Source organism: Caretta caretta, chromosome 10 (assembly GCF_965140235.1).
Source record: "Caretta caretta isolate rCarCar2 chromosome 10, rCarCar1.hap1, whole genome shotgun sequence".
Taxonomy (NCBI): domain Eukaryota; kingdom Metazoa; phylum Chordata; order Testudines; family Cheloniidae; genus Caretta; species Caretta caretta.
Window position 1 is genome coordinate 26,384,412 of NC_134215.1, and position 20,901 is coordinate 26,405,312.

Consider the following 20,901-nt stretch of genomic DNA (forward strand, 5'->3'; position numbering starts at 1 on the left):
TTATGAATGGTCACTTATGGCTTAACAACCACTGTTGCTGCCTTTGAAATAATTTACATGCCATTCTTTTCCAGCAGTTGTCATTGTTAACCTCTTCTAACCAACCATTTTTTCCCTCAGGTTGTTTAATTATTGGAGGATAAGTGGTACTAGTGAGGGATTCACAGGGAAAAAGTAATTAGTATTTCCATCTATCTCTGTGAAAGAAAGTATTATTAATTAATTAAGAAGGATTTTTAAAAAATCTACAATAGAGATATCTACAAGGGTCACATTTGCTCTGAATGCCTCTTTGACAGGTACCCATTTATTATTTTAACAAGCCAAGATTGTCTGCATCTTCAATCACAGGAGGTCAATCCTTCATTTCTGTCAAACCTTTGATAACTAAAGTGTCTGTATTAATAACTAAAAGCTGAAAGAACAAGCTAAGATAGCTACAATAGGGGGTCACATTGCTTGAAATTGCCAAGTAGCAGCTAGTTCGTTTTGCACGAAGAAAAGAGTTAATCATTGTATACAGTTGCAGTAATTATTTTTAGACGTGCTTTGGCACAACTCTGCTACCTACTGGACCTTTACCTCCAAGTAAGCCCTTTTCTATAATAGCAGTTCACGTCTAGAAAGAAAGAAAGGAGAATGAATGTGTGTGGGATAAAAGGGAGGGATTCTTCAATGCCAATAATGTTTGATGCTAATGGGTATAAGATGACCGCAACGACCAGCCAACCTGAATAAAGTGTTGACCTGGGCAGGGCTTTCCTAATGAGGGTACATCTTTGTAACCACAGGCGCATGTTAGTCCACACTTATAAATAACTGGGACAGCCACCAGGCTCTTTTGTCTAGGGCACTGTTTAACTGACGTGTGTCCCAGCGAGAGGGCTCATTGTTGGAATCATCCCCCAAAAGGAGGAAGTGGCTGAAGAACATTTAGATTTAGAGTATCCTTGCTACGCATTTTTCCTACTTTTAACTAGAGGGCTTGTGTGAGCATCCTACCCTTAGTCTGCACCTGATTAATAACTGAGAAAGGAAAGTTCCAGATGAGTTTTCCTGATGCACACGAAGAAGCAGCTTGGCTTAGTGGATAAAGTCCTGCACTTGAACTACTCAAGAGACACAGGTCTGCCACTGACTGCTGGATGGCCTGGGGTAAGTCATTTTGCCTTTCTGTATCTCTGTTTCCTCAGGATAGTGGCAAGGATCTATAGATGAAAACCACTAAAACAGCTAGGTATTATTTTCCTAAACATTTTCTAGGTGAAAGTGACATTTTTTCATCTTTTGGTATATGCAAAGACATAACTCTGCCATACCAGTGTCACTTATTCTTTTTTTTTAAAATGATAGTAGCACCCAAAATATGCTAAGCACAGTACAGCTGTGTAAGAAGAGACAGTCCATGCCCTGAAGAATTTACAGCATAGAAGGACAAAGACAAATCAAAGGGTTGTTCAGCTAACTTACTGACGGTTCCTACTGCACTATGGTGAGAATGGATTGTTGGTTAGCTTTTCAAAAGAGGCAGAGCACTCTCAGATCCCACTGATCTCATTGTAGGTTGTCAGCACCTCTGAATATCAGACCACTCATTTTCAAGTAACGTGTGGTAATTTTGGTGCAGGCAGAAAGATCCTACTTATTATACACATAGGCCTCCTACTTAACCCTGAAAGGAAGAGGACTCTCTGTATTCACATCTGAAAGAGATAGCTGCTGAGATACAAACAAAAGCACCTATATTTACTCAGCTGACTGTGCCACTAAAATCTTCTCTTTAAACGTGCACTGAGTAAACCCCACCAGATTTGGAATTCCGGTGTAGTTTGGAGAAGCATCCTAGAGTTTTGCATCACCACTACTCAAACTTCTCAAAACTGCAAAGCTGACATGGAAATTTCTCAACAAGAACCTTTCTGAGGAAATTGACAACATGCCCGGCTCTGGCCCTGCAAATGCAAAGGGCACATACAATCTGATATTTCAGAATCTTAAGAGAGTTTCAGTTCTAGAAATGGATAGAGCTTCATTGGGGTTTGATTGTATTCAAATTGGACTACCCCAGCTTGGACTCAGCACTAGTTGTGCTGCATGAAAGGGATCCAGTGGAAAGAGAACACCCTTGCTAGCATACAGCTAAGAAGCATTTTCTTCTTCTCATGCCTGTCACATTCCCTCTTCCTCTTATTTCCATGTTTTTGTTTTCTCCTTCACTTCACTCTATGGCAGCAAATAATGCAGAATACTAATGTAGCTCTAACTCTTTCATTTACAGATCATTTCTCCACACACAAGTGCTCAGTTTTTCCAAGTACAAATCAAATCAGGTTACCTTAATTACTCAGGAGTTTTTGAGTTGTTCTGAGGTGCTGGCCTTTTGTTATCCCTAAGCCCCTTTACTAGACGGAGTAAGATCTATGTAGTCTTTCAATGCTTTTCTTTCTCAGTGTTAGCAGAGAGGAATTCTTGTCAGAAGTAATTCTGTTTGCCTGAACAAGGAGTTTCAGGGTGACATTATTTTAAAGCCAGTGGATGAATAATAATCCTTCCAGGTGATTGCTTTGCGAAGAATATAATAAAGGAATATTTAGTGACTTTTTCACCCAATTTACTGTTTCGTGGAATATCATAACAGAATTTAGACAGGTTAGCTGTGAACACAGATTCTGGCTTCTTTTTCAAGTAAATTGGTAGCACATTATTAGAAAAATTCACAGAGGGAAATGCTAATGGTGCAGCAGTGCTTACGTTTTATACGAGCCAGATTATGACTAGATACATAGAAAAAAGAGTGGGAAATCTGCAGCTGAGAAGAGCTTAGTGCATAATTATTTTCTCTCACTCACCAAATGACTCCTGGGTTGGAAGGATTTAAAACAGAAAGTGAATGATAAAAAATGCTGACTGTGGCTAACCAAGCAGAATTAACATTGCCAGGAGAGATGCGCCAGACTTGTGTGGACCTTGAAATGAGTGCTTTCTAAACAGTATGGCCCCTATTTAAAAATAGCAACTGTTACTTACTAGGAAAAGCAAAGTAAGTTTCATTTCCGATTCAGCAGACTGGCTCACCCCTCCCCACATCCAAGAGCTGGCAAAATGGCACTTAAACTACAGAATTTCACAGTCCTTTTTCTAGTGCCAGATTTTGCCAGAGGAGATTGCTTTGGAGAGCAAGCAAGATATATGTCCTCCTAAACTGCTAGGCATTCAAGCTTCTCCCTTTTTTGAAATGCAGGAGAAAAGTAATATTCACTGGTCAGCACTGCAAGTTCCACTGGCCTATAACAGCACATTATTTAAGCCCTGATTCACCAAAATGCTTAAGCACATACTTAACTTTAAGACCATCCCTATTCAGCAAAGCATTTAACCATGTGTTTAAGTCCTGTTGACTTCAAAGTTTAAAGTTAAGCAGGTGCTTCTGTGCATTGCTAAATTTGGGCCTTAAACTGTAAGAATGGGATAATTTGGCTCATTATACTTGGGGAATGACACAATGCCCTTGAACATTAAACTTGCTATCTATTTGCATACAGATGCACACACAGTACTGGGTTCTGCTTTCAAAGAATTCTGTAGTTATCAAACTACACATGGATCCTTAGAGATTACCCAACTGCAATTATACTCCAAAATAGATTTGGCGGCATCACCTACATGCCATCTCAGTAAGTCCAGCTGCACTGAGCGAACACATTTGCTCAGGTTCTTCCATTGCCCTTGAATGTGCTTTGGTTTCACTTGCTGCATAAAATACTGTTAGATATGAGTTTATGAGACACCCACTCCCAGTAGTAAAATAAACCTCTCTTGTAACAAGGAAGTCCTCTGGAACTTGAGTTCTTTCCATGAAATCATGGTTTGTGCCCACACATTGCTAAAGGTCTTGCCGGAGCACCCTGAAGTACCTTTCTACATAGAATATCCCCTGCTGGGATCTCTTCTAGCCAGATTAATGATGTGATGCCTTTCTGCTGTTCTTGGTTTCAGTGAGCATTAATTTGTGATGAAACTCTTTATTACTGTTTAAAGACAGACACTGCATAAATAAGCTGTACATTTCCACTGCTCACTCTCAAAAAAAGCTTCTGATTTGAAATGCAAGGAACTGAAATCAGAGTTACAACACTGAAATTCCTAATCGAGGAAGGTCTAAGTGCCTGGTTGTCACTTAAGTATTCTTGCATGGTTCACTGATGTGCTCCGATACTCATTTTCTCCATGTCAAGTGTACATTTATTATGTTAATGCTGAATCATCATAATAAGAGTGGCCATACTGGGTCAGACCAATGGTCCATCGAACCCAGTATCCTGTCTCCTGAGAGCAGCCAATGCCAGATGCCTCAGAGGGAACAAACAACAGGGCAATCATCAAGTGATCCATCCCCTATCATCTGCTCCCAGCTTCTGGCAGTCAGAAGCTTAGGACACCCAGAGCATGAGGTTGCATCCCTGATCATCTTAGCTAATAGCCATTGATGAACTTATTTAATTCTTTTTTGAACCAGTTATAGTTTTGGCTTTCACAACATTCCCAGGCAATGAGTTCCCACAGGTTGACTGTGTGTTGTCTGAAGAAGTACTTTCTTACGTTTGTTTTAAACCTGCTGCCTATTAATTTTATTGGGTGACCGGGGTTCTTGTGTTATGTGAAGGGGTAAATAACACTTCCTTATTCATTTTCTCCACACCCGTCAATTTTATAATCCTTAATTATAAGCTCTCTTAGTCACCTCTTTTCCAAGAAGAAAAGTCCCAGTCTTTTTCATCTCTCCTCAGATGGAAGCAGTTCTATAGCCTTCATAATTTTTGTTGCCCTTCTCTGTACCTTTTCCAAATCCAATATATATCTTTTTTTGAGATGGGGCAGTCAGAACTGCATGCAGTATTTAAGGTGTGGATGTACCGTGAATTTACATATTGGCATTATCATATTTATGGTCTTATTATCTATCCCTTTCCTAACATTGTTACCTTTTTTGACTGCCACTGCATATTGAACAGATGTTTTCAGAAGACTATCCACAATGACTCCAAGATCTCTTTCTTGAGTGGGAACAGCTAATTTAGACCCCATCGTTTTGTACGTATAGTTGGAAAACATAATCCCAATATGCATTACTTTGCATTTATCAACATTGAATTTCATCTGTCATTGTGTTGCCATGTCACACAGTTTTGAGAGATCCCTTTGTAGCTCTTTTCAGTCTGCTTTGGACTTAACTATCCTGACTAATTCTGTATCATCTGCATGCTTTGCCACCTCACTGTTTACCCCTTTTTCTAGTTTACTTATGAATATGTGGAACAGCACTCTTACCAGTACAGATCCGTCGGGGGTATTGCTATTTAACTCTCTCCATTCTGAAAACTATCTATTCCTTCCCCTTTCCCCATCCCTGTCTTTTAACTAGTTACTGATCCAGAAGAGGACCTTCCCTCTTATTCCATGACTGGTTACTTTGCTTAGGAGGCTTTGGTGAGAGACCTTGTCAAAGATTCTCTGAAAATCCAAGTACATTACATCCATTGGGTAACTTTTGTCCACCTGTTTGTTGACCTCCTCGAAAAATTCTAATAGATTGTTAAGGCATGATTTCCCTTTACAAAAGCTGTGTTAACTCTTCCCCAACAAATTGTGTTCATCTGTGTTTCTGATCATTCTGTTCTTTACTATAGTTTCAACCAATTTGCGTGGTACTGAAGTTAGGTTTACTGACCTGTAATTGCCAAGATTACCTCTGGAATCTTTTTTTTAAAAATTGGCATCACATTAGCTATCCTCCAGTCATCTGGTACAGAAGCTGATTTAAGTGGTAGGTTATACACAACAGTTAGTAGTTCTGCAATTTCATATCTAAGTTCTTGCAGAACTTTTGGGTGAATACCATTTTGTCCTGGTGACTTATTACTGTTTAATTTCTTCCAAAACCTTCTTTATTGACACTCAACCTGGGACAGTTTCTCAGATTTGTCATCTACAAAGAATGGCTCAGGTGTAAGAATCTCCCTCACATCCTCTGCAGTGAAGACCAATGCAAAGAATTCATTTAGCTTCTCTGCAATGGCCTTGTCTTTCTTGAGTGCTCCTTTAGCACATCGATTGTCCAGTGGCCTCACTGATTGTTTTGAAGGCTTCCTGCTTCTGATGTACTTAAAAATCATCATCATAACTGACTAAGCCTGGGATTTTCAAAGAGGCCAAACAGAATTAGGCACTCAGCTCCCTCCACCTGTTTTGAAAACCCCAACATTGGGTAATCACAATTTTTTTTTAAAGGAAACTGTTAGTGCCTGCAATTTTTATTCCATTCATCCTGGAAAGTTTGGGAATTGAACCCAAGACCTCTCACCCCAAAAACCATACACATATGCCTCCAGGCCATCTGTATTGTTCATATCTGATTAAGGTCCCTGTTGAATTAGTTCCTTTTTAATCGACACAACTGGGGTAGCCCAGACAGTTATTATGATGTCTTGATTGTTGTTTATGTGTTCACTCTATTGTAACTTGCATGCCTTAGGTTGGTACTAGTGCTGGAGAGAAGAAAACTAATTTAGTTTTAAAGGGGACGTGAAAGTTTTAAGGTAGTTTAATGTTTTGGTAAAACTATAATGGTTGGGAAAGTTGGACTATCAGAGTCAATAAAAAGCATTAATTCTGATAATAACTCAAGCCTTAACTCCCTCCACATCAAAGAAACACCCTTTCTCCGATGTACAGTATAAATGCTCTTCATACCACAATTGATGACAGCCAATAGAAAAGATACATTTTTCATTTGTACCCCATTGAGATTTCACACCATAAAGATCAAATCTGTAGATAGTTATTTACCCATATATAAACTGACTTGTTCAGCGATGAGGAGTCATCTACATTTTATCCATTTATGCCGTTCCCTAAACTTTATAGGCCAGATCCACAGCTGCTGTCAATGACCTCAGTGAAGCCATGTTGAGTGACATGAGCAGAGGATCTGGATCTGATATAGTAGATGGATGACTGTCAATATTACACAGTCCGTAGTGCCAAGATACCACTCTGATGGATAGAGTATGGAGCAGAGGAAAAGAGTGGAGGTGGAGAAAGATGCATGAACCAGGTCTTTGCCTGGATTTCTGGACAAATACAGCTCTTGACTTCTTGCAAGCTATTGGCTATGCCTTTCCAAATCTCAGTGTTCCAGCTGCATAGGGCCCGGGAAGGCACGTCAGCAGCGGAGCTTGCTGTGTAGCTGCCGCTCCTTTCCCTTTGTTTTGGGCTACATTTGTATGTTTGCTCCCCTCCATGATGCATAACAGAGGGCAGCATTTGACCCCAAAAGAACATAATCTGAGTGACATTCCAAAGAACTGTTTTAAAATCTTCTCTCCAACTTCTTTATTGGATCAGTTACAGCCTCTCTGTGTTTCCTTCTGCAAACCCTACTGTAAATGTTGTTGGGTAATTAACGTGTTGAACACCAGAGCTGAACTTTCATAGGCAATTAATGGGATGGGAACAGGCCACAAAATGCATTTCAGTTTTAGTAGTGAATTGTGACTCATTCGCCATCTTGCAGAGCAGTATCCATCATTGTGGTATCCCTAAAACAGATCAGCCCTTTGTGCTTGTTCACCTTTCCCACCCTTACCCCCTTTCCATATACCAAGGCCCCCTTTTCTGTTCAATTTTTCACTTCAGCCTTGTAAAGGATTCTGCTTGTTGGTTACTTACAATCTACGTATTGTCCTTCTGCTGCATCAATAACTCATTGGCCTAGCATCTGCTTTCCACTGAGCCCAGAAAAACAGTTTTATTTTTACATCCTGTGTAACTCCTCAGGTCTCCAGAAAATCATACCCTCCATCATGATTCTAGCCCCGATGTTTGCACCCCTGCTAAGGAGGCTAGGAGCCACTTCCTAAGCCTAGATAGACAAATGCACTATCACAGCTGGGAAGGGCACAGGAGGGAGTCAGAAATGCCTCTTTGCTCCCGACTTAGGCTCGGGGGAACACAGGGGCTGCACCCCAGATACTTCCCCACAGAACAACCAGGCAGGGAAGGGGCAAGGAGGGGTGGGGAGTAAATTAACTCATGGCTCTATCACAGCTATGCACTGGCAAGTAGAATCAGCTGAAGTATGCTGCACCCCAAGCAGAGGGGTTATAAATTAGTCCCTACACTCAGAGCCTTATGGGCAGCAAGCATGATCTAACCCTATACCTTTAGATGGGTTGAAAGCTTAGCTTAAAAACCCAAGTCCAAAGACTTATCCAGGGAACACTCATTTATTATGAAATTTAAAAGCAAAGACGCTTAACCATTTGGAAGTTAGAGGATTGTGTAAAATTTGGTTGTATGCTATCCAATGTTTATTGAGATTCCTCTGCCTGACTCAAAAATACCAGAGTTGTCTTTAAGCTGAACTTTGCAAACAAATGACTGAAATTATTACATAGTTATGGAACCTGTTCAGTCTCAAGGACACAGTATACTAGTCTGGCCAGTACAAATCCATCATGAGTTGCATATATCATAGTCGGACATTATAAATATGAAATAACATCCTCTTCAAAGTCTATATTGACAGGGGACAATGTACAAGAGAGCGCCCTACTAGGCAATTTCCTGTCTTGAGAGACCACGCCAAAGTATTCCTCAAGTATTCTGAGTACATTTTTAACAGAAGCCAACCGCCACAGAACAATTTTGCCAGAACTTTGAACAGTGGCTAAAGACAAGTCTTCCCGTATAGCAAATATTGTACAGCCAGTTAATGTAATTAATGTATTTCATGATTTTGAATAGAGTTGGGAAATGTTCCCAACAATTCCGGCCCCCTTCCCACAGTACAATTTTCCTAGTAATAAGGACTTGTTACTAACTCAACATTTAGTCCAGGTTCCATTAAATTTTGTACAAAACTTTGTGATAACCTAACTCTGAACACAACTGGGCCAATTTATAGTTTAATTCAAAATGGAGGTAAAACCAACAATTAATAAGAGTGGCTGCTATTCAGAAGCAAGCCTAGAGTTCAGCTGTACACAGCACAATCCAGACCTTGGTTTTAGATGGGACACTGGTCATAAAAATTTGTCTCTTTATTGTGGAAAAAAAGTGAAATGCTCTTTTTCAACAAGCTAAAGAACTGGTCAAAATAGGAAGTTTTTGGCAAAAATTTTCACAAAAAATCCACCTTATTTTTCATTGAAATATTCCACAATTTGATTTGTTTACTAGTTCTAACACAGGTATATTGTGGAATCTGAGGAAGGCCCCAACCCAGCTGCAGAATGCCATATAAAGGGTCTTTAAAAACCCTAGATCTGGCTAGGGGAAAATTCTCCAGGCACAGGAACTAAGGGTTTGTCTTCACTACTGGGGAGATCCAAGCTGCTGTAATCAATGCAGCAGGCGTTGATTTAGTGGGTCCAGTGAAGACCTGCTAAATCGACAGTAGAGCGTTCTCTCTGTTAGAGTCTGATACTCCAGCTCCCCAAGAAGAGTAAGGTAAGTTGATGGGAGAGCATCTCACGTCAACGCGGTGCAGTGAAGAATCCAGGGTAAGTCGACCTGAGCTATGTCGACTCCAGTTACGTTATTCTTGTAGCTGGAGTAGTTGACTTACCCCGGTAGTGTAGACAAGGTTGACTTACCCCGGTAGTGTAGACAAGGCCTATGGGAGACTGCCACAGGCTGCCTTCCAAGGACTCTTTCACAAAACCAGCCACGGGGAGCATGCCAAAGCTGGGAGTGGGTGGAGCCATAGCACTCTGATGATTCTGAACAGTGCTCCTGCCCATACGCAGTGGGTGACAGGCAGCCTCCAGAACTGTGCAAGTCATACCTGGGTCCACTGTGATTTCCAGGGCAACCCAGAATTGGCAGCTTTCAAGGGACCTCAGGAGGTCATCTAGTCCAACCCCCTGCTCAAAGCAGGACCAATCCCCAATTTTTGCCCCAGATCCCTAAATGGCCCCCTCAAGGATTGAACTCACAACCCTGGGTTTAGCAGGCCAATGCTCAAACCACTGAGCTATCCCTACCCCCCCTTACTCTTCCTCCCACTCTCTGGCCTCTAAGAGGGGCAGCACAGAATCTCCAACTAAGCTGCACCTTTCTGTCTCATACATAGTGTAGGCACGGAGTCCAAAATTAGGGAATTGAATTTACAAGCACAATTCCTGACTGAGAAAATACAATAATTGCTAACATCTAACACACAGTGGCACCTGAGATGCAAAAGTGACTAGTGATTTTGGGTACCTGGATCGAGCCACCTTAACAGGGGCCTGATTTTCAGAAAGCACTGACAGTCCACACTTTGTCCCCTTGAGGCATCCCCAGACTTTAATACTTAGTCCTGCCATGAGTGCAGAGGACTGGACTAGAAGACTTCTTGAGATCCCTTCCAGTCCTACAATACGATTCTATGATCCTCAGTTAACCCACAAAAATCACTACATGTGCCCTATTGAATGTGGCATATAGCAGCATTATAAAATATATTTATGCACATGAGATGAAAAAAATTCTCCTTTCCACAATCTTCCCCTGTTTAGGGTGTGTGTTTGCACATGAACATATACTCCCCAAACAAGGAACGTATGTGGAAAGGAGAAAATCTTTTCTATAGTCTACGGGATGTGATAAGATTGTGCCCCACTCTTTTCTCAGTCTCACACTGGAGGAAACACAGTTTTTTTTAAATAAGCTTAGGGAAAAATAAAATCCATCAAGATAAAAATAAAATCCATAGAGCTGCAGCAGTCAGGCCCTGCACCACTGCATAGGCGGGTCCTGCTACAAAGCCAAGAAACAGCCAAGGAAAAAATGAATTGTCAAGCAGATGATTGTACTTAAGAGAATCCTCCTGAAGCCGGACATCTGGGTGCTTCAGATGCCAACCTTAAATCAGCAGTCAGCTTAGTGCTGGTATAGGGATGGATGGCAAAATAAGAACAAGTTTTACATTGCCAAGGATGGTATGGGATGCAATGTCAAGTGAATACTGCAAGTAAATCCATTTGGCACTGTACTCTGAAAACCTGCTTAAAAACAAAGCATAAATTGTGTCAAGAGAATGCCTAATCAGGGCATGGAAATGTGCTACTATGACAATTCTGTGCTATTGAACTTCATGAGCAAAGGGGGTCTATGCGCTTCAGAATGGCTGGGGGTAAGCAAATGGCTGCTGTGTGCTGGGATAGGCATAAAGAGAACTGAAACATTAACCTCTGCTTTGCCAGCAAGCAGCAACTGCCTTTTTCATATGGCAGCTGTTTACTTGTTTGTTGTTCTGATAGGGAATGAATTATCAAATGAAAAAAGGACAAGAATCCTGTATTTTATCATCATACTTATTACACTTCCTATACTTCACTGCCATGACATTTTGGCACGTAATTTAATACTTCTAGTAATGTAAAAATTGCAAGAAATCTCCTTTCCTATTCACTCCCTGCCCCTCAGATTTCGGTGTCTCTTGAAATCTCAGCCTGCAACTAGGACTAGAAGAACACCAGAAATCTGGTGTGAAACTTTTTCCTCAAGGGTTTTTCCAGCTGGTTTTTGCAGACCCAAGAGATCCAACCCAAGATTTTATTTACAGTAGCTATTCAATCAAACACTCATTTATCCAGATAAAAGGAGTAGATGAAAATAATTCAAATAAACATAGTTCTGGGAAAGCAGGGAACCATCTATCTTTCTAGATAAGAATACTTCTTATATATGACCCATCCCTCCTCTACCATAGTATCTAGGCACTCCCAGTCATTAAAGTATTTTTCCCCCTACACCCCTGAGGTAGGAAAATATTACATCCATTTTACAGCTGGGGAACCAAAGCATGTAGACTAAGTGACTTGCTTAGGGTCACATTGGAACTCTACTGCAGTGTTCAGAATTGAACCCAGGTGTCCAGAGACAGAGGCCAGTTCCTTAACCACAAGACCATCCATCGTTGCTTTATTTTTCAGTGTACTCTAATACATATTTAATACAATGTCTCTTTTCAAATAAAGGAATTTTTCAAGTAATCAAAATTTGACTGTATGCACAATCTCTCTCAGACATTACATTGTGCAGAGACAGTTTACAGAAAGTCTCCATTGCAAACACAACATTTTCAAAGAACTGTAGCACGTGGATCCACTAAATACTGTACATATGACACCTGAGTTGATCTCAGGCAGACAGCTTACAGACCTATGAGCTCTACATTCTCAAAATAAGCCCTTGACTAGATTCCAAAGAAGTTACCACAACCAGTCAAAAATGTCAACTATACATTAATCCAGGGGTGGGCAAACTTTTTGGCCCAAGGGCCACATCTGGGTATGAAAACTGTATGGTGAGCCATGAAGGCTCATGAAATTGGGGGTTGGGGTGTGGGCTCCAGCTGGGGATGCGGGCTAAGGAGTGGGACCAGAGATGAGGAGTTCAGGGTGTGGGAGGGGGCTCCAGGCTGGCACGTAGTGGGGGCGGGTGAGGGCTCCGGCGGGGGGTGCGGGCTCTGGGGTGCGGCTGGGGATGAGGGGTTGAGGGTACTCCGGGAGGGGACCGAGGGATTCGGAGGGCAGGAGGGGGATCTGCATTGGGGCAGGGGGTTGGGGCATGGCAGGGGGTCATGGGTACAGGCTCCTGGCGGCGCTTATCTCAAGCAGCTCCCGGAAGTAGCGGCATGTCCCCTCTCCGGCTCCTACGTGGCGATGTGGCCAGGCAGCTCTGCGTGGTGCCCTGTCCGCAGGTGTTGCCCCTGCAGCTCCTATTGGCCATAGTTCCCAGCCAATGGGAGCTGCGGGGGCAGCAGTTGGGGCAGGGGCAGCATGTGGAGCCCCTGGGCTGCCCCTACACATAGGAGCTGGAGTGGGGACATGCCGCTGCTTCTGGGAGCTGCGCGGAACCATGGCTTGCATGGAGCGGGGTAAGACCCGAACCCCGCTCCCCAGCTAGAGCGACGGAGAGGGGCAAGCCCCAGACTCCGCTCCCTGGTGGGAGCTCGAGGGCCTGATTAAAGTGTCTGACGGACCGGATGCAGCCCCTGGGCCACAGTTTGCCCACCTGCATTAATCCCTGTTTACCTGATGCGGCAAATATTTGCCGAGTATATACACTTTCTAATAGCAGATTTATTGATTTACATAATGACAAAAAGTCTGACTGCAAAAATAAGAAAATCCATAGCAAAGACAGAAAAACTTTGACTAATAATCCAACCTCAAGTCAAGCTGGCATGTCCTCCTTTGTACGATGGCAGAGTGATGACTGTGATATCAGGCTACAATTTTAGCAATATGTATTTCCTCTCTTTTGTCAATTTGTGTGTGTTGGACCCAATGGTCACCCTTAAGAACTTGCCGTCAGTCACAATGGCCAAATGCAGACATGTTGATTCATGAGTAGCATCTTACTCCATAACTAGCCCCAAGGACTTAGGTGGGAGCACATGTATAGTCAAAGTGAGTCTGAATATTGCCTTAAATAACTTTAATTCTGTATTTGCAGTATATTCTATGTATTTCTTACAGCCAAACCCAGGGAACCTATCAACTTACAGAAGGCAACTGGAAAGTTTACAAGAGAGTGACCACTACTGCACATTATTTCAACATGTGTTGAACATAAGAACATAACATAAGAATGGTCATACTGGGTCAGCCCAAAGGCCCATCTAGCCCCGTGTCCTGTCTTCTGACAGTGGTCAATGCCAGGTGCTTCAGAGGGAATTAATAGAACAGGTAATTATCAAGTGATCCATCCACTGTTGAAGATGAATTAGTAATAGTGATTTGCATTGTCCAGGGTGGTCTACTTCAATTGTGTGTTATATGCATGACCAATAATATGAATTTTCCAGAGCGGCTCCTGAGGATCAGGGTTCTAGTCAACACTGAAGGAAGACTATATAATGTAGGTGTCATTTGATTCTAACACACACATATATATATTTAGCTTATATTCCAGTTACTTAAGAACAAGTCCTGAAGTTCTTAATGTAAGACAAATACTGGGCTCCTCAGATACAACAAAATTCCCCATTAACTTCAGTGGGAGTAAGGACCACAGAATTTGGCCTTTAGTCCTTAGACAACACTCCCAATGAAGTTAATGGGATGCTTTGCCAAGTAGGACTTCAGGATTGGGTCCTTTATCATTACTGCTGATGCTAAATATGAAGACGACTTTGAAATACGTGCAGTTTTTTTTTTTTACTAAAGTCAAATCAATCACAACCGATAGGGCTATGTGAAACTCGCAAATTTCATTTCACACAGATATCAGCTAACTTTTTCATTAATTTTGATTCACATGTTTTCACACTCATTTCAAATCCAGAACTCAAAATGAACGACTGACGTTATGTTCAGCTCCAGAATATTGCCTGTTAGTTTGAGTTTTATTCCACTGAGAAAACCTACCATGGAAGTTAAAAACATTTAGACAAAACCAAAATTCAACCACAAAAAAACACTGTTTTTTTAAACCATATGTGTTTAGAAGCAGCAAAATCTCCTGGTTTGATACAAACTGGTTCATAGTAAACTTTGACTTGTTCCATTTTTAGGTTCAAAGTCCAAATTTGCAGAGTTTGCTTAGTTTTAGGTTTCAAATTTTACCTTTCACACAGCACTTGTAACAAAGCAACACTAACTGCTACTTCAAAATAAATCACATCACAATATTAAAGAACTGCTACTAGACTCCCTTAAAAAGGAGCAAAATGTTCATAACCATAACTTAATTATACAGATATACAATGCAAATCAGAAATATTTTCTGAGTTGTACAGAAACATGAATAAGATGGAGGTTGACAGTTCAACCCATCTGAGGTTTAAATCTACAGAAGGATTGTTATGGCCTCTAGTTTTTAACTGAAGTGTGAACCCCAGTGAAATAACGCCACTAAATCAAAATGAATGACCTCTAAATAATTGTTCATGTTATTGGATTCTATTAATTTAACAATACCTATTGTTTTTAGAAGTTCATGTTTAAGGTGTGATACTACCATGAATAAGAACTAGAGGTCATTGTGCACCTTATAACCAACCTAGACATTCTTAACCATTCTTCAATTTCAAAGAAAAGTCATAGCCTTTGATGAGAAAACTAACATGACCCTTTCTGTTTAGAGAAGTAAAATAAATTCAAAATCTTCATGGCACAATGTCTAAAGTTCAGGACAAAGTATCAGTTTAGCCACAACATGTTTTTTTTTTTTTAAACTTCAAATTACTTGCTTACAAAGTGTCTCTCCATCCAGTAAATACATTAATCAGTGATTAAATCTAGGTGGGGACATTATTACTTGCCGAGTTATTTCAGCTTACATACACAACATGGCCTAAAAATCATGCTGGGAACTAAACACTTCAAGGTAGCGTCACTTTACCTTTGATTTTGGCTGGCTGGGACAGTGAGTTTTTGTCTCTCACATTGTAGCTGTCATTAAAAAGTCAGTGTTTACTACGATGCCACATCCATTCTGTTTGGTTAGAATATAGAATTTCTGTGATAACTGTTGAGTTAATGCTGACCAATGAACGTTCTTCCAGACACACCTCTCTCCACTCCTTTGGCAGAGGCAGCTAGGATATAGTCTTTTCCCCTGCTTCTCCCCTCAGGAAAGCTCTCCTGTATTTCCTTAGCAGGGTCAACTGAACAAGTGGCTCCTTCTCTTATGACCATGCTCTGAGCAGTTGCTGGGCTAGCTCATATCCAAAGAAGCAGTATCCTGTTTACTTCTGAGATACTAGATATGGGTGCAGAAATCAGTTCAATATCTACACTAAGTTGCCTTTGCAACAGACATTATATGATGAACGGAGGCAACCTAGATAATTTGCTTTGCCATGACAGCTATTATACTATGTCAAAAGTAGTGTCAAGTATTCCCAATGACTGGTCCAAGATTGTAGTGTTTAACTTTGTAAAGTTGAAATACCTAGAATCTAGATCCAATTTACAATACTAGGAGTCCTGCATATTAAGTGAGCTATGCCTTTACATACCAATATTAGCATTTCAGCACCACAGTTAATTTGAAGATCACTGTTCTGAAAGCTTAGTTAGGGAGAAAATGTTCCTGGCAACAGAAATATTTAGCTGAAAATATATTGTCCCGTGGCAACAGCCTCACAGAGAAGACTGAACGAAGCCCATCTCTTTTACATGACACAATTATGTTTGCAGCCATTTGTATTTCAGATCATGAGAGATGAACACTGCGCTGAAATCTGTATGCAGCTTTCTTCTGAAAGATTCCACCGCATTGTGCTGCAAAGCCACAGATCTAAATTAGGCCCTTAAGGCTCAACATGGAAAGCTGTAATCACAGGCTGAACTTTTAACTTTTGTTTTCCTACACAATGACCAGCACATTCTCCTTATTATTAGACTATTAAATTTTAATACTGCTATCTCACATGTTGCCTTTATTACCTGACACATTAAGTCTGCGGAGGTTTGCGTTTGTCCATCTTTATACCCCATAGAAGTGATTCAGCTTACATTTAAAGCACAAATTGTATTAAAAAAAAATAAAAATTCCTACAGGTGTTGAGAAAAATATCCTCTTCATTAAAGCTAAGCAAACTGGTTCAAACTAATTAAGAATCTGCTTAAAATTCAAGACCAAATTTTGACCTGAACTTTAGAAAAGTTTGATCATTACAGATAAATATTCCCTACCCAACCTAAGTTATTTTATGGCCCCAGAACACCACCCACAGTCTTTGATTTCCTCTATCACCTTCTCTGACATTTTAGGGACAGAGAAATTGCAATACCAGAGCAGTTCAGTAACCTGTGTAAGAAACCTTGCAGTAGGCAGTTAGAGTACTACATATATAATGGAAAGTTGCTTTCTAATCTCCATCAGTTAGAGGTTGGCTTGTGCCCTCAAGCATAAAGGTTTATACCCTTCCAAAAAACTTTTATACATTTTAATTCTGAATATTCTTAATATTCATATAAATATCCTATTTTTAAATCTTGCTAAACTCTTAGATTGTATGAGATCTTGTGACAATGAGTTCCTCAGGCTAGTTATGAGTCAGGTGAAAAAGTACTTCTTCATATCACCTTTAAAAATGCTGCCTTCAGTTTCATTGAACCTTGACAAATGTATTGCAGGGCACTAGATGTGTATGTGACCTGGTCAGTTCTGCTGGGGTGGCTGCTAGCTTTAAACCTCAGCTTCCCCAGAGAGGCACATAATATATGCAGATATCCCTGACCTGGGGGAAAAACCTGCTTATGCAGGATTTTCATACAGCCACCAACTTGGCCCAGCAGAGAGTGGTAGACCTAACGAGTGTGAGACAGCTAGGGCTGCCAGCCATCCAGGATTGTCCTGGAGTCTCCAGGAATTAAAGATTAATCTTTAATTAAAGACTATGTCATATGAAGAAACCTCCAGGAATTTGTCCAATCAAAGTTGGCAAGCCCAGTGACAGCCTGCAACAGGAATAGGGTGACCAGATGTCCCAATTTTATAGGGACAGTCCCGATTTTTGGGTCTTTTTCTCACATAGGCACCTATTACCCCTCACCTCCTGTCCTGATTTTTGACACTTGCTGTCTGGTCAGCCTAAACAGGAATATCAGGACGGGGGTGGGGAGAGAGCAAGGCAAGAAAGTAAATAAAGTGGTTGAGGGCAAATGGCAGACAAATAAAGAGAAAGAGATGGGAACTCTTAGGCTCAGGCCATCTAATTGTAAAGGGAGAAGTAGTAGAGGAACTGGGGTACAAGAGAAAAGTGTCACTTATTCATACATTTTAAAACTAAGAATAGTTCAAATTCAGTTCATTTCTTATTATTCCCCTCATTTATACTCCTCTGACATGTGGGGTACTAGTCTAAGCATGGGACTGGGAACAAGGAGATCTGAATTCTACTTCCCGCTCTGCTCTCTGTAAGAACTCAAGCCTGCTGCTTAACATCTCTGGGCCTCAGTTTCCCCATCTCTAGAGTAGGATTAATTATACTTTGTAAATCACTAAGATATTTATCATAAAGCTGCTATTGTACATAATTATAATTCAAATTCATTGAAGTACAAACAATAAAAAATTACCACTGGTGTCAGATAATAGGTTTGGGGCGTGATAAATACAAATAATGTTTGCTATTGCTCTTACACAAACCCATAAATCATTCGTGGATTAAACTTTCAGAAACTCTTAACAAGCATCCATGCCATTACAGCACAATTCAAAATCTATTTCAGGTTGCCACAAAAGCTTGGTGCTGTATTCAGAATGTAGGGATCAATCAATTTAAGGAAGGAAAGATGAAAGAACAGATTACCTAGTGATACGGTCATTAATTTTAGATGCAAACACCCAACTTCATTTTATTTTTATGGGAAAGAGCCCATGGTATCTCAGAAAACTCGTCAAAGTTCCGACATTCTCTCCTGCATTTAAAGCATCACTTGAACTTAATCAGACTGCTGAGCTAATGACAAAAGGTAGGCAAAAATTGTGCGACAGCATAAGATTAAATGCTAGAGAGAACAGCTTGTACAAGAGCTCTGGCTCCCCTGGGGGAGAGAATTTGGAATCCAAATCCCGAAGGCAGTTTTGACCACCCAAAGCATTTACTATTATCCTGTTGCTCTTACTCAGTTAAATGCCTCACTGAAGTCACTAGGAATTTTTCTTAAATACTGCAGGATCAAGCCCAATGACTTATTTTATATATGTCTATGTCTTTGAGGTATAAAATGTCTTCTAGATATAAATCTAGAGATTAGGTAAAATGATTCTGATACACGTGTGTCATAAATATAAAGGGAAGGGTAAACCCCTTTGAAATCCCTCCTGGCCAGGGGAAAGCTCCTCTCACCTGTAAAGGGTTAAGAAGCTAAAGGTAACCTCGCTGGCACCTGACCAAAATGACCAATGAGGAGACAAGATACTTTCAAATGCTGGGAGGAGGGAGAGAAACAAAGGGTCTGTGTCTGTCTGTGTGCTGCTCTTTGCCAGAGACAGAACAGGAATGGAGTCTTAGAACTTCTAGTAAGTAATCTAGCTAGGTATGTGTTAGATTATGATTCCTTTAAATGGCTGAGAAAAGCATTGTGCTGAATAGAATAACTATTTCTGTCTGTGCATCTTTTTTGTAACTTAAGGTTTTGCCTAGAGGGGTTCTCTATGTTTTTGAATCTAATTACCCTGTAAGATATCTACCATCCTGATTTTACAGGGGGGATTTCTTTATTTCTATTTACTTCTATTTTTTATTAAAAGTCTTCTTGTAAAAAACTGAATGCTTTTTCATTGTTCTCAGATCCAAGGGTTTGGGTCTGTGGTCACCTATGCAAATTGGTGAGGCTTTTTATCCAACATTTCCCAGGAAAGGGGGGGTGCAAGTGTTGGGAGGATTGTTCATTGTTCTTAAGATCCAAGGGTCTGGGTCTGTAGTCACCTAGGCAAATTGGTGAGGCTTTTTACCAAACCTTGTCCAGGAAGTGGGGTGCAAGGTTTTGGGAAGTATTTTGGGGGGAAAGACGCGTCCAAACAGCTCTTCCCCAGTAACCAGTATTAGTTTGGTGGTGGTAGCGGCCATTCCAAGGATAACGGGTGTAATATTTTGTACCTTGGGGAAGTTTTGACCTAAGCTGGTAAAGATAAGCTTAGGGGGTTTTTTCATGCAGGTCCCCACATCTGTACCCTAGAGTTCAGAGTGGGGGAGGAACCTTGACATGGTGGCACAGTGGTGGGATTAACCTGAAATCATCTGAGATCCAGTTGAGATTTTTTGAACTAGAAATACAGATTTTAAAAAGGAAATTTTTTTTCTTTGGAAAGAAAGTCCAGAAAGCAGCTTTGAAACTGAAAGCAGCTTGGTTTCTCTCTGCTTTGTGGCCAAGCAGAGACAAAAGGGGATTATCTTGTGAATTGCAGGTTTTCTTTGCCTGGAGGCAGGGTACTTAACTCCTGCAGGGAAATTCACAGTCTTCCAACCCATTGGTTTTTTTTTTCTTTTCTTCCTAAAAGTAAATAGGGGGTGTGTGTTCTACCCATTTGCTTTTTCTTTGGGCTGGGTAAGCAGGTTTCCAAGTAGTTGGAGGTTTTTTGCTTTAATTTGGGCCCAGAGCAGAGACAAGGGAATTGTCTTTTTCTGTAGGCTGACAATCACTATCAGAAAATAGTTATTCTATTCAGCACAATGCTTTTCTCAGCCATTTAAAGGAATCATAATCTAACACATACCTAGCTAGATTACTTACTAGAAGTTCTAAGACTCCATTCCTGTTCTGTCTCTGGCAAAGAGCAGCATACAGACAGACACAGACCCCTTTGTTTCTCTCCCTCCTCCCAGCATTTGAAAGTATCTTGTCTCCTCATTGGTCATTTTGGTCAGGTGCCAGCGAGGTTACCTTTAGCTTCTTAACCCTTTACAGGTGAGAGGAGCTTTCCCCTGGCCAGGAGGGATTTCAAAGGGGTTTACCCTTCCCTTTATATTTATGACAACGTGTATCTATACATTCACAAATACCATAATCATGCTTTATTAGCAGGGCCCTATCAAATACATGGTCAATTTCACAGTCAGAGGATTTTAAAAATCGTAAATTTTGTGACTGCAGCTATTTAAATCTGAAATATCATGGTGTTGTAATTGTAGGGGTCTTGACCCAAATGGCAGTTGCAGGGGAGGGGGTAGGTCACAAGGTTATCGTAGGAAGGGGTTGAAGTACAGCCAACCTGACTTCTGCGCTGCTGCTGGTGGGTCACTGGCTTCAGAGCTGGGTGCCTGGGCAACAGCTGCCGCTCTCCGGCCACCCCGCTCTGAAGGTGGCGCAGAAGTAAGGGTGGCAAGACTGAAACCCCCCTAAAATAACCCTGCAACTCCATTTGAGTCAGGATTCCCCATTTGAAAAA

At 41.0% G+C, this 20,901-nt stretch overlaps 1 long non-coding RNA gene across 2 annotated transcripts in view; it reads left to right on the forward strand.

Moving 5' to 3' along the window:
• The first annotated feature begins 640 nt into the window (after nt 1-640).
• Nucleotides 641-20,901, forward strand: part of LOC125643948 (uncharacterized) — a 43,559-nt gene continuing 23,298 nt past the window's right edge. For both annotated transcript variants that reach the window (XR_012670160.1, XR_007358873.2), the window contains exons 1-2: nt 641-1,155; nt 13,533-13,742. This is a non-coding gene — a long non-coding RNA (uncharacterized LOC125643948). The remainder of the gene's footprint in view (nt 1,156-13,532; nt 13,743-20,901) is intronic.